Source organism: Myotis yumanensis, unplaced genomic scaffold (assembly GCF_028538775.1).
Source record: "Myotis yumanensis isolate MYYU_CA2020_CCGP unplaced genomic scaffold, mMyoYum1.0.hap1 SCAF_2, whole genome shotgun sequence".
NCBI lineage: Eukaryota > Metazoa > Chordata > Mammalia > Chiroptera > Vespertilionidae > Myotis > Myotis yumanensis.
Window position 1 is genome coordinate 153,059,845 of NW_027223753.1, and position 12,779 is coordinate 153,072,623.

Genomic DNA, 12,779 nt, shown 5'->3' on the forward strand with positions numbered 1-12,779 from the left:
ATTTCATTTAAGTTACTGAATTACTAGCATAAAATTGATTACAATATTCTTTTATTATCCATGCAATATCTGTAAGATTTGTAGTTATTTCCCTCTTTCATTACTAATACTGACAATCTGTACCTTCTTTTTTCATAATCAGAGTTCCTAAAAGTTTATCAATTTTATTCATAATTTCAAAGTAAGAACTATGTTTCCTTTATTATTTCTTCTGTTCATATATTTTTATTAATTTTATTTCTACTTTATTATTTCCTCACTGCTACTTACTTTGTGGTCAAATTGCTATTTTTTGTCTGACTCCTTAAGGCAGAAGCTTAGATCATCTTTCTCATTTCTAATATAATAATTTAAAGCTACAATTTTTTCTTCTAACCATTGCATTAGATGCATCTCAAAATAATGATTTCATTATAATTTAGTTAAGAATAGTTTTAGTATATGTGCTGCCAAAGTGAGCACTAGTTAAGAATATTTTTAAATTTCCCTGGTATGGTGGGTTGAATGATAGCCCCAAAGACATGTCTACATCCTAATTCCTGAAATCTTTCAATATTACCTGATACGGCAAAAGGGTGATTCTTTTGGGTACTCATTCCCCACACTATTAACAAGATCTCTCCACTTTGGCTGAACAAAACTAGGTATCTCAAATCCTTATATAATCTCTGGGCTTGGTTTATCTTTCAGTTCTCTGATTGTTCTTTGCCCAGCCTCTGGAGGTTCACCCAAAGTATGCAGTTTAGTATTTAGCAAGACTCACAGCAATGCCTTTGCAGATTGCTGCAGCTCTTTCTCTTTACTAGTATACCTCCCTCCCCTCTAGTACTATCCCCACTCTACTATTTCCACTTCCTCAGTCGCCCTGACCTTCAAGTTCTGTCTTCTCAACTCAGTGTGATTATTGGTTCCCCTTCTCTGCATCACGGTCAGCAAAGTATATCCAGGCGTAAAACATAATTATTTCAATGCAGCAGAAGATGGCATTCGGGTTTTTTTTTAAAGTATCTGCCTCTCCCTATTGTCTCATTAAATTTCAGGGTTTATTTTCAAGAACCATATATTTTATGTGACACCTACTTATGTTATAAATATTTCAAAAAATACAGAAATTATATTCATTCCAATTTTAAAATTTTATAGAAATTCTCATTCTTTCATCCAAATCACTGCTATATAAAATAACATTGATGACAAGAAAGTCAAAGACATTACCTGATATCTTCCTCTAGGCCAGCCGTGGGAAAACTACGGCCCGCAGGCCGGATCCGGCCCGTTTGAAATGAATAAAACTAAAAAAAAAAAAGACCGTACCCTTTTATGTAATGATGTTTACTTTTAATTTATATTAGTTCACACAAACACTCCATCCATGCTTTTGTTCCGGCCCTCCGGTCCAGTTTACGAACCCATTGTGGTCCTCGAGTCAAAAAGTGTGCCCACCCCTGCTCTAGGCCAATGATGGCGAACCGTTTGAGCTCAGCATGTCAGCATTTGAAAAACCCTAACTTAACTCTGGTGCCGTGTCACATATAGAAATGTTTTGATATTTGCAACCATAGTAAAACAAAGATTTATATTTTTGATATTTATTTTATATATTTAAATGCCATCTAACAAAGAAAAATCAACCAAAAAAATGAGTTCACGTGTCACCTCTGACACGCGTGTCATAGGTTCGCCATCACTGCTCTAGGCATACCTATGTTCTAACCATACTGAATTGTGTATCATTACCTAAACAACCTCCTCTTAATACCCATCTTTTTTATTTTATTTCTTAAGAGTACAGGCTCTAGGATAAACTGCTGAAGTTCAAATCCTGACTCCAGCAGTTTACAGAGCAAGTTACACTAAAACTTTCTGTACTTTTAGTATCATCAAAATAGTAATGATAATACAGAACCTACTTCAAAAGGATTCTCATGAAGAATAAAAATAGAAGAGCATTAAGTCAGTGAAGGTTAGCTAATGCTATTACTTGCAAACCTTTTCCCTATTTTTTAATATAAATTCTATAATTCAAGGTACAGTTTAAATGCCATTCTAGATCCAAGTTGAGAGTATGTTTTCTTAATTAATAAATATTTACCAAAAATAAACAAACAAGAATAAATGACTACTTGAGTAAAGTTTTTCAAATAGCTTATGAATCTACCTAAATCTACTGCCATCATTTTGTCAAATCCCATGTTTATACCAAGATAGGTATGGCTACAAACTGTTCTCATCTGATAACCTAGTTAACTTTATCAAAAAAGGGAAATGAGATTAGAATGACATGACTTGCTCTTTGTGAAATCATGAAGAGGCTCTTAGTAATTACCTTGGTTTCTACATAGATTACAAATAATGTATTCAATATTTCATTTTATAACTTTGCCAAAGATAAACAAAGTTAATAGTTTGTGTAGATTACAAAATTTGTCTTTATTTTATCTTTAAGACTTTACACATTTGCTTATATACAGTATTATATATCTTCCAACTCCCCAATGTAATCATATCTGAAAGTTATGAATTTCAGTGGAAAAAGCACAAGCTTTAGAGCAAAAGTCCTTAGGTTTGGATTCCAGGTGCTTTGATGGACAGTTATGTGGCTTGAAAAAATTATTTAATTTTGATAAACACATCTATAAATGGATAGCATCTTCTTGGGTACAGTGAATAATAAATGAGATTAAGTGCAAAGATCTGATCTACGGCCTACTATTCAAAATTCTTTAGTTGATTGCTTTTCTCTTTCCTCACCTATGAAATGGGAATTATCACAATGTATTACTTCTCAGCATCACCATAAGGATTCAGTAAAAATATATATTGACAATGCTTTGAAAAACACACGTTACATAAATGTGCAGGATTTTTTTTAATATGATTATCATTCTAAAATAAAATGTGTCAAACTTTGTGAAGTTTTAATTTTGACAAATCAGCATCTACAAACCATTGATTTCCATTCCCGCCTTCCAATATGAAGGTTATTCCTCTTAGCAAAAAATAAATAAATATATATATATGCAAAATAAATCCATCATCTCTTCCTTCTCTGCATTACCTCCTAACATTATGTCATATACTTCCAAATAATGACCCTATCTATTCAGAATGAGGCCACTTTTCATATCCCTTCTAAAAGTTTATGAATCTAAAAGAATATATTAGAGCAGTGATTCCCAAAGTGGGCGCTACCGCCCCCTGGTAGGCATTGCAGCGATCCAGGGGGGCGGTGATGGCCACAGGTGCATTTTGGGGTGATGAGTAACTGCTATTAAAATTAAAAAAAAATTAATTTCCAGGGGCTGAGTAATAATTTTTCTGGAAAGGGGGCGGTAGGCCAAATAAGTTTGGGAACCACTGTATTAGAGTATCATTGGACATATAGAAGGGGGCTAAAAACGGAAACAGATTTTCACAAATAGCAGAAAACTTTAATTAGAATATCCTAAAAATCAATAATAAAATATTATGAACAGTAAATTTAATTATTTATTTTTATGATGAAAATATTTCAATGTAGCTATATCTGAGTATACACTGATTTCCCCCCCCCCTCCCCCTGCCAGGCCACAAGCATTAGTCCCTTCTACCAACCACTAAACAAAAACTAAATAATATGCACTCTGTGCCACAGAAAGAAAATATATATTTCATCCCTATTAATTAACCAGAAAGTACTTTCTGACCCTGAACTTAGACTGACCATAATACAGAATCTGTCATTAAGTGTTCAGTTCACACACATACACTCCAAACTGGTCCAACAACTTCTATTATGCCAGTTACCAGCATTGCCAGCCCCTTTGCCCTTCACTGCCTGGAGAACGTCCATCAGAAACAGGGAAGCGGAGCAAGCTGCCACAATGCACCATTGATGTTTGAGCAAGGCTGCCCAAGCAGCTGCAACAACAGGGCAACTCTTCAAAGTGTCAGCATTGAAACTTAGAATTCTCCCTCCCATACAACTATCAATGAAAACCTTTATAAGCTACAATCAATTACAAAATAAATCTTTGAAATAAATCATGTTCTTTATTCATTTTTCTTCTCCTTTTTCTCCTCTCAACACCAAATGTCCTTGGTTTAAAAAAAAAATTCAGGGAGAAATTTCCTCCTTTTCTACCTCAGTCTCTGTGTCTGCCCTCTTATGTTCTAAAAATTTTCTCAAGGAGGTTTAAGGGTGTCTGCTAAACACTTTTGTTTACAAGACATGTACTGGGGGTTTTGTTCGTTTGTTGTTGGATTTTTGTTGTTGGAGTTTTTTATTTTAAAACTTCAAAAGCACTTGATATTTTGAGCACACTCATACTGGATTTTTTGGCAAAGGATGTTTTTGATTACTGAAAGATAAACTAAATTCTAAATTGCATGAACTGAATCACATAACCTCCATATTTTTGAAACCACAACAAAAGTGGTTTTACATTAGCTATAGATGAATAGGTAATGAGTCAGTGAACAGTTAAAAGCATTCCAAGAGAATGCATAAACTAGCCATGTGAAGTTTTTGATCTTAAGTATTCAGACATTACTTAGAATAAGGGAAAACTATTCTTTGTTTAACAAGTGAACTATGTTTAATTTGTATTATATGACTGTACCTACAAAGTTAAATGGAAGTTTACTCATGTGTTTTCTATTTCTCCTTAGCCATCAGTAGTTAACTTGCTTTTATGTGGAACACATATTTAGGGTACGGGAATTGCAGCAACAACTTTCAGATTTCTCACCATAACTTTTAACAAGGAAATGATATGGGTACTATATAAGAAGAAACTCCTGTAACTAAATTTTATTCTCCAGAGAAAGAATGTCCAAATTTCTGCAATACCACGGTATAAACCATTTAATTCCTCCAGATAAGTCAAATATGTACACTTCACCAATAATTACCCTTCTATATGAAAAATCAAAAGCCAAAATACATATATTCCTATTGTTATAATTTTTAAATGATCAGTTCTCATAATTTTCCAAGTAATACATCTGTATAGCTTACTAGTTAAATAGTACCACAATATTTATTTTAAATAAAAACAAAAAGTTTCCCAGCAAGCTCCCAGGAGACAGACTTTAGATATTGTTTTTGTGGAAAGGACATCAAATAAAAGATACTCTCCAAACTCACTAGAAGGAATCTTGTCAGGCACCTAACCACAGATTGATACCTAATATTTCTGACACTTGCCTCTGCCTACAATGGTCATCAAAGTCCTCTAGGATGCGAAGTTGCCAACTTCAGAGGCAAACAGCTATACGAAGACATTGACAAGGCCTGTATATTGATATTGAACTCAGAAACTGTTTATCTTTACCTGTCTGCTAATAGTATTAGTTATAATAGTTATACTTGTTCTTTGGGTTTTTCTATACAGCCCAACTGTTTATGATTACTGAACATAAATAAGATAACTTAATACTCCTTTTATGGCTTATGTAAATGTTACATTTGATGCCAAATACAAAAAAAAAAAAAAGGAGACAGAAGGCAAAACTGGGATCATGACAGTTCACAGGATAGACATGCACAATCCAGAGTGTTTTTTCACAATGAAGGTCATAACACCTGACTTCCTTCTTTTTACTTGCCCTTCAGGTTTTGGGAAAATTCAGTCTCAACTCAAATGCCATGGTTGCAGTATGACCCCATCCCCAATGGTCATAAAATGCTGTCTATAATGATACTCCCTACAAATGAGCCTTCCTGGCACTGTGAGACCATACAATCCTACCAAAATGTTAGTCATCAATGCATATTTCAAAGTGATTTATGATATATCTTCCCTTCCCCCAACTGGTGGGTGGAGTATGATGTAACCTGCAGCCCAGAAATACCTGAGTGACTAACCATGTACATTATATGGACTATACACTGAACCACCAATTAATACCTGCCAAATACCCTAAGCCCTTGTTCCTATATGGACCATACATTAAGTCACCAATTAGCACGCGCTGAGTACACTAAGCCCCCATTCCTTCCCATTTCTCCCCTCAAAAGGTGTGTTCACCTCTGCACAGTTTGCTGTTCTCCTATTGCGAGACAGCCCGGCAGTTCTCTTTCCCCTAATAAAGCCTGTAATCCTGGTTTTCGGCTCCCGACTGGTATCTCATTCTGGTGCCGAAACTCCGGAGGTGAACAGGAGGGTGGACGATCCTCAGAACTAGCCCCGAGCTTCTCTAGCTCTGCTCGAAGGTAGGTTCTGAGTTGATTGGCCCGCCCTGGACCCTCTCTCGGACCCTGCCGAACCAGGACCCGTGGGGATCTCTTCACCTCCCGCCTTCTGGTAGGCCTTCGGACCCAAATTACCCCCCTCTTTTTTTCTCTCTCTCCCTGTGACCTGGAGGGGCATTAGGGTCTACAGAGTTTCCCGTCTACTCGGCTACTCATTCTATGAAAGCCCAGGTGCCTGGCCGGGGAATTCTCTTCTACTCCATGGGAAAGGTATCTCGGGGTGACGATCTCAGAACCTTTTCTCAGCCCCTTCTCTCTACAGGTTGGTCGAGGGAACAGGAGGATGCTCCTTGCTCCTTCCCCAACTTCCGATAGCCCTTCCCTCCAGTCATGGGGACTTCTCAATCCAAACACCTGAAAACACACCCTCAGGGTATCTCCTTGCCAATCTTTAGACCCTTGGTCTTTCTGGCTACATCAAACCAAAGAAGCTCATTTTTTTTTCTGTAACATTGCCTGGCCACAATATAAATTCGACAATGGCTCTCAGTGGCCCAAAAAATGGCACTTTCGATTTCAATATCCTTCGAGACCTAGATAATTTTTGCCACCAGACAGGGAGGCCTCAGGGATCCCTATGTACAGGCTTTCTTTCCCCTCCACTCCTGCCCCTCGCTTTACTCCTCATGTTCCACCCATCAGATCCTCCTCGCAAAGTCTCCTTCACCCTCTCAAACCGGTCCTCAGCCCCTTTCTCTGTCTTCTGACTCTTTCGACCCAGCTGATCATTCCTCTCCACCTCGCCAGCTCCCGTCACCTCCTTACAACCCCGCCATGAAACCTGCACCCCATGCTCTACCCTCTGAGAATTCTAACCACCTACCTTTCCCTGTGCGCTCTCCACCTAATCTCTGACCCTGTGACTGCCAGCAACCAAATTCACAGGTGGCTGGCCAATTCCCTTTGCGCGAGGTTGTAAGGGGGAGGTTATTATTCGGGTAGCCATTCCCTTCTCACTCTCTGATCTTTCTCAAATCAAAAAACGCCTCGGCTCTTTCTCTTCAGACACTCTTAACCAGCAGCCGCCTTCTCCCCAGTCCCTGAGAGCCCAGATCTTGAGAACGTGAGCTCCAAAACAACCTTTCCCATCTAACACTCATTCTCAGGCCACCCAAAGACTGCCTTCCTCAACAGCCTCTTCTATTCCCACATCCATTCTACCCCTGAGGGAGGCAGCAGGAACTGAAGGCATGGTCTGAGTCCATGTCCCATTCTCTATGTCCAGCCTCACACAGATTAAGAGGCATCTCAGGTCTTTTTCCACTGACCTGACCACCTTTATTCCCCCGACATACGCCGCAAACTTCAAAAAACAGATACAGGTCCACAAATCCCTCAAAAAGACCTTGTTAACCTGACCTTTAAGGTCTTTGATAATAGAGGCTAGGAAACTGAAATCCAAAAAACAAAGGCGAGATCAGGCCAAAGCTGAGGCCCAGTAGGAGGCCTTCCAGCTCCTAGCCACCACTCTCATAAACCTCAAACGAAGTGCTGGTCCTCCAACTGCAGGTAAGTAAGGGGCTAAGCCTCCTCCGGGCCCATGCTTCAAATGCAACAAGGAAGGACACTGAGCCAAGTCCTGCTCAAACTCGAGACCCCCGCCTGGGCCCTGCCCAAGAAGCTCAGGTTTTCGAATTCCTTTTTACATGTCTCATCTCTTCACCATAATCCTCCTACAGTCAGCTAACAATGAATGCACCAATGAAGGTTTTTTGGTCTTTTCAGGTGAAACGGACTTGGGATGATGAGGAAGTCATCAATTCTACTGTCTGGGATGGGAAATCCTCTAGTGTCACTCTATTTCCATGCTTGTGCAGCCATGGCCCCGGGGTGGTCTAGCTGCGGTGGTGGTATCGGAGCTATGCCACTGACCACAAATATCTATGTATGAAATACCACCAGAGAGGGGACTGTGACGATGTAGGGGAGTTCTATTGTCCATAGTGGCATTGTTCTCACTACCACTCTGGTGCTTTATGTAGTCTGCTAGTAAACCTCAGACCCCCCTTGGACTGTGGCACCCTAACGTATAATCCTGTCAGCTTTACCATATCAAACCCAGCAGACCCACTCTGGAACCAGGCTCAGCCAGCAGGAATTAGAATAGATGGGGAGTAGGGACCCCGGGGGTATAACTATCTTTATCAAAACCTATATTAATCCCCGACCTATCCCTCCCCCATTAAAGGACATTCTCTCTCGCCCTACGAACCCTGGGCCTACTCCTTTACCCACCCTCATCAACACAACCTTCCATCTACTCTCTAACATCAATCCTTCCTTCTCTACATCCTGCTGGATTTTTCTGTCACTGGCTCGAACCCTCATCATAGCCACTCCAATTCCAACCTATTGGACCACTAACTTAACTCTTACCTATACCAGACCTCAACGCACCCTATACAACATCTCCCTTTAATACGGAAAACACTACCTGTTTAACAAATACCTCTCAAACCACTACCTCAACTACTCCTACACCTTACTACTGTGCACAATCTATAAATTTACCCCCTCCCCTAGCCTGCCCTCCACCGGGTATTTTTCTCCTCTGTGGGACTACAGCCTACACCTGTGTCCCCCAGGACCTGTCACACTCGCTCTGCCTTTATGTCTTCCTAACCCCCAATCTTTCTATCAGAACAGAGGGAGAACTCGAATCCTCTCTTGGTCTTCTCAGACATCGCCACAAAAGGGAGGCCCTTGTTCCCCTCTTAGTGGGTACGGGAGTCCTCACTGCAGTAGGGACAGGAGTAGGAGGCATTTCCTCCTCTGTTCATTTCTACCACAAATTGTCTGAATTTTCAGAGGATATCTCCATCATTAGCAATTCCCTTGAATCCCTTCAAAGGCAGGTAGACTCCTTAGCAGCGGTAGCCCTACAGAACTGGCGTGTTTTAGATCTCTTGACAGCAGAAAAAGGGGGTACTTGTGTCTTTCTTGGTGAAGAATGCTACTTTGTAAATGAATCAGGAATTGTCAAAGATCACTTTAAATCCCTCTGGGACAGGACTGACCAAAGACAATGTAACCAGCTAGAAGGGGGTTATGCCATTTTTGGCTGACTTACCCCATAGCTCCTCCCACTATTAGGCCCACTGGTATTTATTCTCTTAATTTTGCTCTTTAGCTCCTGTCTCATGTGCTGTTTCACTAGTTTTTTGCAGAACAGAATGCAGGCGTTCGCCAACGAGAAGGTGGGAGAGATCTATCTGGCCTTGGATTCAGAACCTAGAGACACCTATGTCACCAGAATCTTTGAGACCCCGGGTAGATGCCCCTGACGACGTCCCCTCTCAGCAGGAAGTAGCTACAGAAGACGGACCTTCCCCCCCTCACCTTGCCCGGGCTCTCAATTTTTTTTCACTATTACCAAAAGCCTGGAATGATAGATCCTCCCTTCCCCCAACTGGTGGGCGGAGTATGACGTAACCTGCAGCCCAGAAATACCTGAGTGACTAACCATGTACCTTATATGGACTATACATTGAACCACCAATCAATACCTGCCAAGTACCCTAAGCCCTTGTTCCTATACGGACCATACATTAAGCCACCAATCATCATGCGCCGAATACACTAAGCCCCCATTCCTTCCCATTTCTCCCCTCAAAAGGTGTGTTCACCTCTGCACAGTTTGCTGTTTTCCTATTGCAAGACAGCCCGGCAGGTCTCTTTCCCCTAATAAAGCCTGTAATCCTGGTTTTCGGCTCCTGACTGGTCTCTCAATTTATGATTACAAGTGGGGACTATTAACAAAAAAAGGGGGTTCTATGAAAAGTAACCTCACAGTGTAATCTGATCATAAATTCCTAACTGGGCAAGTCATGGCAGGCAGTCATGCCCCAGGCATATAATTTCTTTAGTAAAAGGTTTTATCTTTGTCTTACACAAACCCTGCCCCTAGCTTCTGTGTATCTAGGTTAACACACAGTTGAAATAAACTGTAACCAATCTCAAGAGAACACATAATCTTGTTAACTATTTTGTAATAACCAGGGGTGGGAACATCCGGCCTGTAGGCCATATAAGGCCCAAGAAATCATTTGGTCTGGCCCTGACGAGGCATTAGGGGTGATTAATTAAATGTTTGACCAAATATAGCAGGCTAATTTTTAAGTTGATAATTTTGTATAGCCCGGGAATGATGTTATAAATATCTAAGTGGCCCTTGGCAGAAAAAAAGGTTCCCCAACCCTGCATCCAATCCCCGCTTTGCTTTTGCCCATCTTCACATAATTTTCCCTAAGTTCCCTCCTTAATTTAAGTCTTTTAATTTAAATTCTTTATTGTTTAAAGTATTACATATGTCTCCTTCTTTTCCCATCGACCTCTCTCCGGCCACTCCCACTCCCCAGCACATTCCCTTGCCCCCCTCCTGTCTCCCTCCTTAATTTTAAATGTATATTTGCTCCCTGGCATGTCCTCAGTTTGGCCAACATAAACTCATAAAGACAAACAAACAAAAAGACACACAAAAAAAGCAGTCCATAACCTTTCTAGTATTTATCTCTCTAAAAAATATGATTATATTCTTAGTTTTTAGCTCTTCTACCACCCACACTACCTTTCTTTTCATCCTCCTAATGTTCAGTGAACTACTATATTTTTAATACATTTCCTTCCTTGAATAACAGTTTTCCTAGAGTTAATAATGCCACTTTTGTCCCCAACTCCCAAGTTATGCAACAGAAATGTGAAACCTCTCTGAATATATTTAACACTCTTTTTAAAATTTCATTTATTTTTTTTCAATTACAGTTTGCATTCAACATTATTTTGTATTAGTTTCAGGTGTACAGCATAGTGGTTAGACAAACATCTACTGTACAAAGTGCTCCCCCGATATTTTAGGTTCCCACCTGGCACCATACGGAGTTATTACAATAGTGTTGACTATATTCCCTGTGCTTTAAACAGTTGTCCCTGTAACTAGTTTATAACTATGAATCAGTACTTCCAATTCCTTCTATTTCATACTCTTAAGCATGAAGCATTCTATTAATTCCAACTCTTCCTTTTAAAAATATCTCTTTCTGGATTTTTCCATTTTCCTGCTCAACTGCAGACTAATTACTCTTAGGATCAATGCACAGCTGCTGCCCAAGAACTTCCATTCCCTTCACCCTTACCTCATTCTCATCACTTATTTCCTAAAAACTGTTTTCCTCTTTTCTCCTATTACCCTCATTTGCATGTAAAAAGATTCCTGAGGAAGCAACCAGGGAAGGTACATTTAGAGAATCATGCATCTAAAAATGTCTTTTTTTCCTATCCTCACACCTGATTAATAATAGTTTGGCTAGGTATAGAACACAAGTTAAAAGCAATTTCCCTCAGAATTCTAGCCATGTCTTCTGGCTTTGGTTATTGCCATTAAGAGAGCAAATACCATGCTGTTTCTTGAGCAAATGTATATCTAAGGTTTATATTTTCTCTCTAGAAACTAGTATTATTATCTCTATATTGCTGGCATTCTAAAATAGTCCAGTTATGTACTTGTCATGGATCTGCTTTATATATATTTTAATGTGCACCCAGAACTCATGTTCTTCAGTTCTGAAAATTTTTATAATATAATTTTATGATAACCTCTTCCCTATGATTTTCTTTGCTCTCCCCTGTATTCTAGGACTTCTATTAATCATATTTTTTGTAGTTGTTAATCCTCACCCAAGGATATTTTCCATTAATTTTTAGAGAGAGAGAAAGGGAGGTGGAAAGACAGAGAGAGAAACATTGATGTGAGAGAGACACATTGATTGGTTGCCTCCTGCACACCCCAACCAAGGCCAGGGATTGAGCCTGCAACCTAGGTACATGCTCTTGACCAGAATGGAACCCGCTACTCTTCAGTCCACGTGCCAACACTCTATCCACAGAATTGTTAGACTGTTTGTCTGATTTTGTTTTTTTCTCCCATTTTCCATTTATTTCACTTTTTGCTATATTTTTAGGAAAGATTCAATTCTTCTATTAAAAATATTTCAGCTATTTTAAGAGTGCTTATTCTGATTATTCTTTTTTTATACCACCCTAACATGTTTCATAAAAGTTCTATCTTATCCTATCTCTGTGAGTATAATAGTTATATTTTACTTCACCTATTGTATTCACTAGGAAGTACTCCTCCAGTTCTTGAGTCAGACCTGGCACATGACTGGGTTGCTTTCTCATTGGCACAATCCTCGCTAGGCATTTGTATGCAGCTTTCTCAGTTATACTGATTCCTCCATCCATCTTACATCTTCCAAAAATGGTATCTCTTTCATACACTGCTTCCTCTTCCTTGTGAATTCATATATATATATATATATATATATATATATATATATATATATATAGTCTTTTACTCACACTTTTAATCCCTTCCTAGGAAGGAATGAGAAAAAAAAAAAGTATGTTTAAATCACCAGGTTTAACTAGAAGTCTGCTGTTAAAGTTTCTTTTTAAAAAATATATATTTTATTGATTTTTTACAGAGAAGAAGGGAGAGGGATAGAGAGTTAGAAACATCGATGAGAGAGAAACATCAATCAACTGC

General features: G+C 39.3%; 1 protein-coding gene across 3 annotated transcripts in view; it reads right to left on the reverse strand.

Moving 5' to 3' along the window:
- ZBTB20 (zinc finger and BTB domain containing 20) overlaps positions 1 to 12,779 on the reverse strand; it is an 862,593-nt gene that overhangs the window by 775,439 nt on the left and 74,375 nt on the right. The window contains exon 3 of one of the 3 annotated variants that reach the window (XM_070406231.1): positions 1,216 to 1,292. The exons of the other annotated variants lie outside the window; for them this stretch is intronic. The gene's annotated coding sequence lies outside the window, so the exon portion shown is untranslated. The remainder of the gene's footprint in view (positions 1 to 1,215; positions 1,293 to 12,779) is intronic. 3 annotated transcript variants of the gene reach the window in all.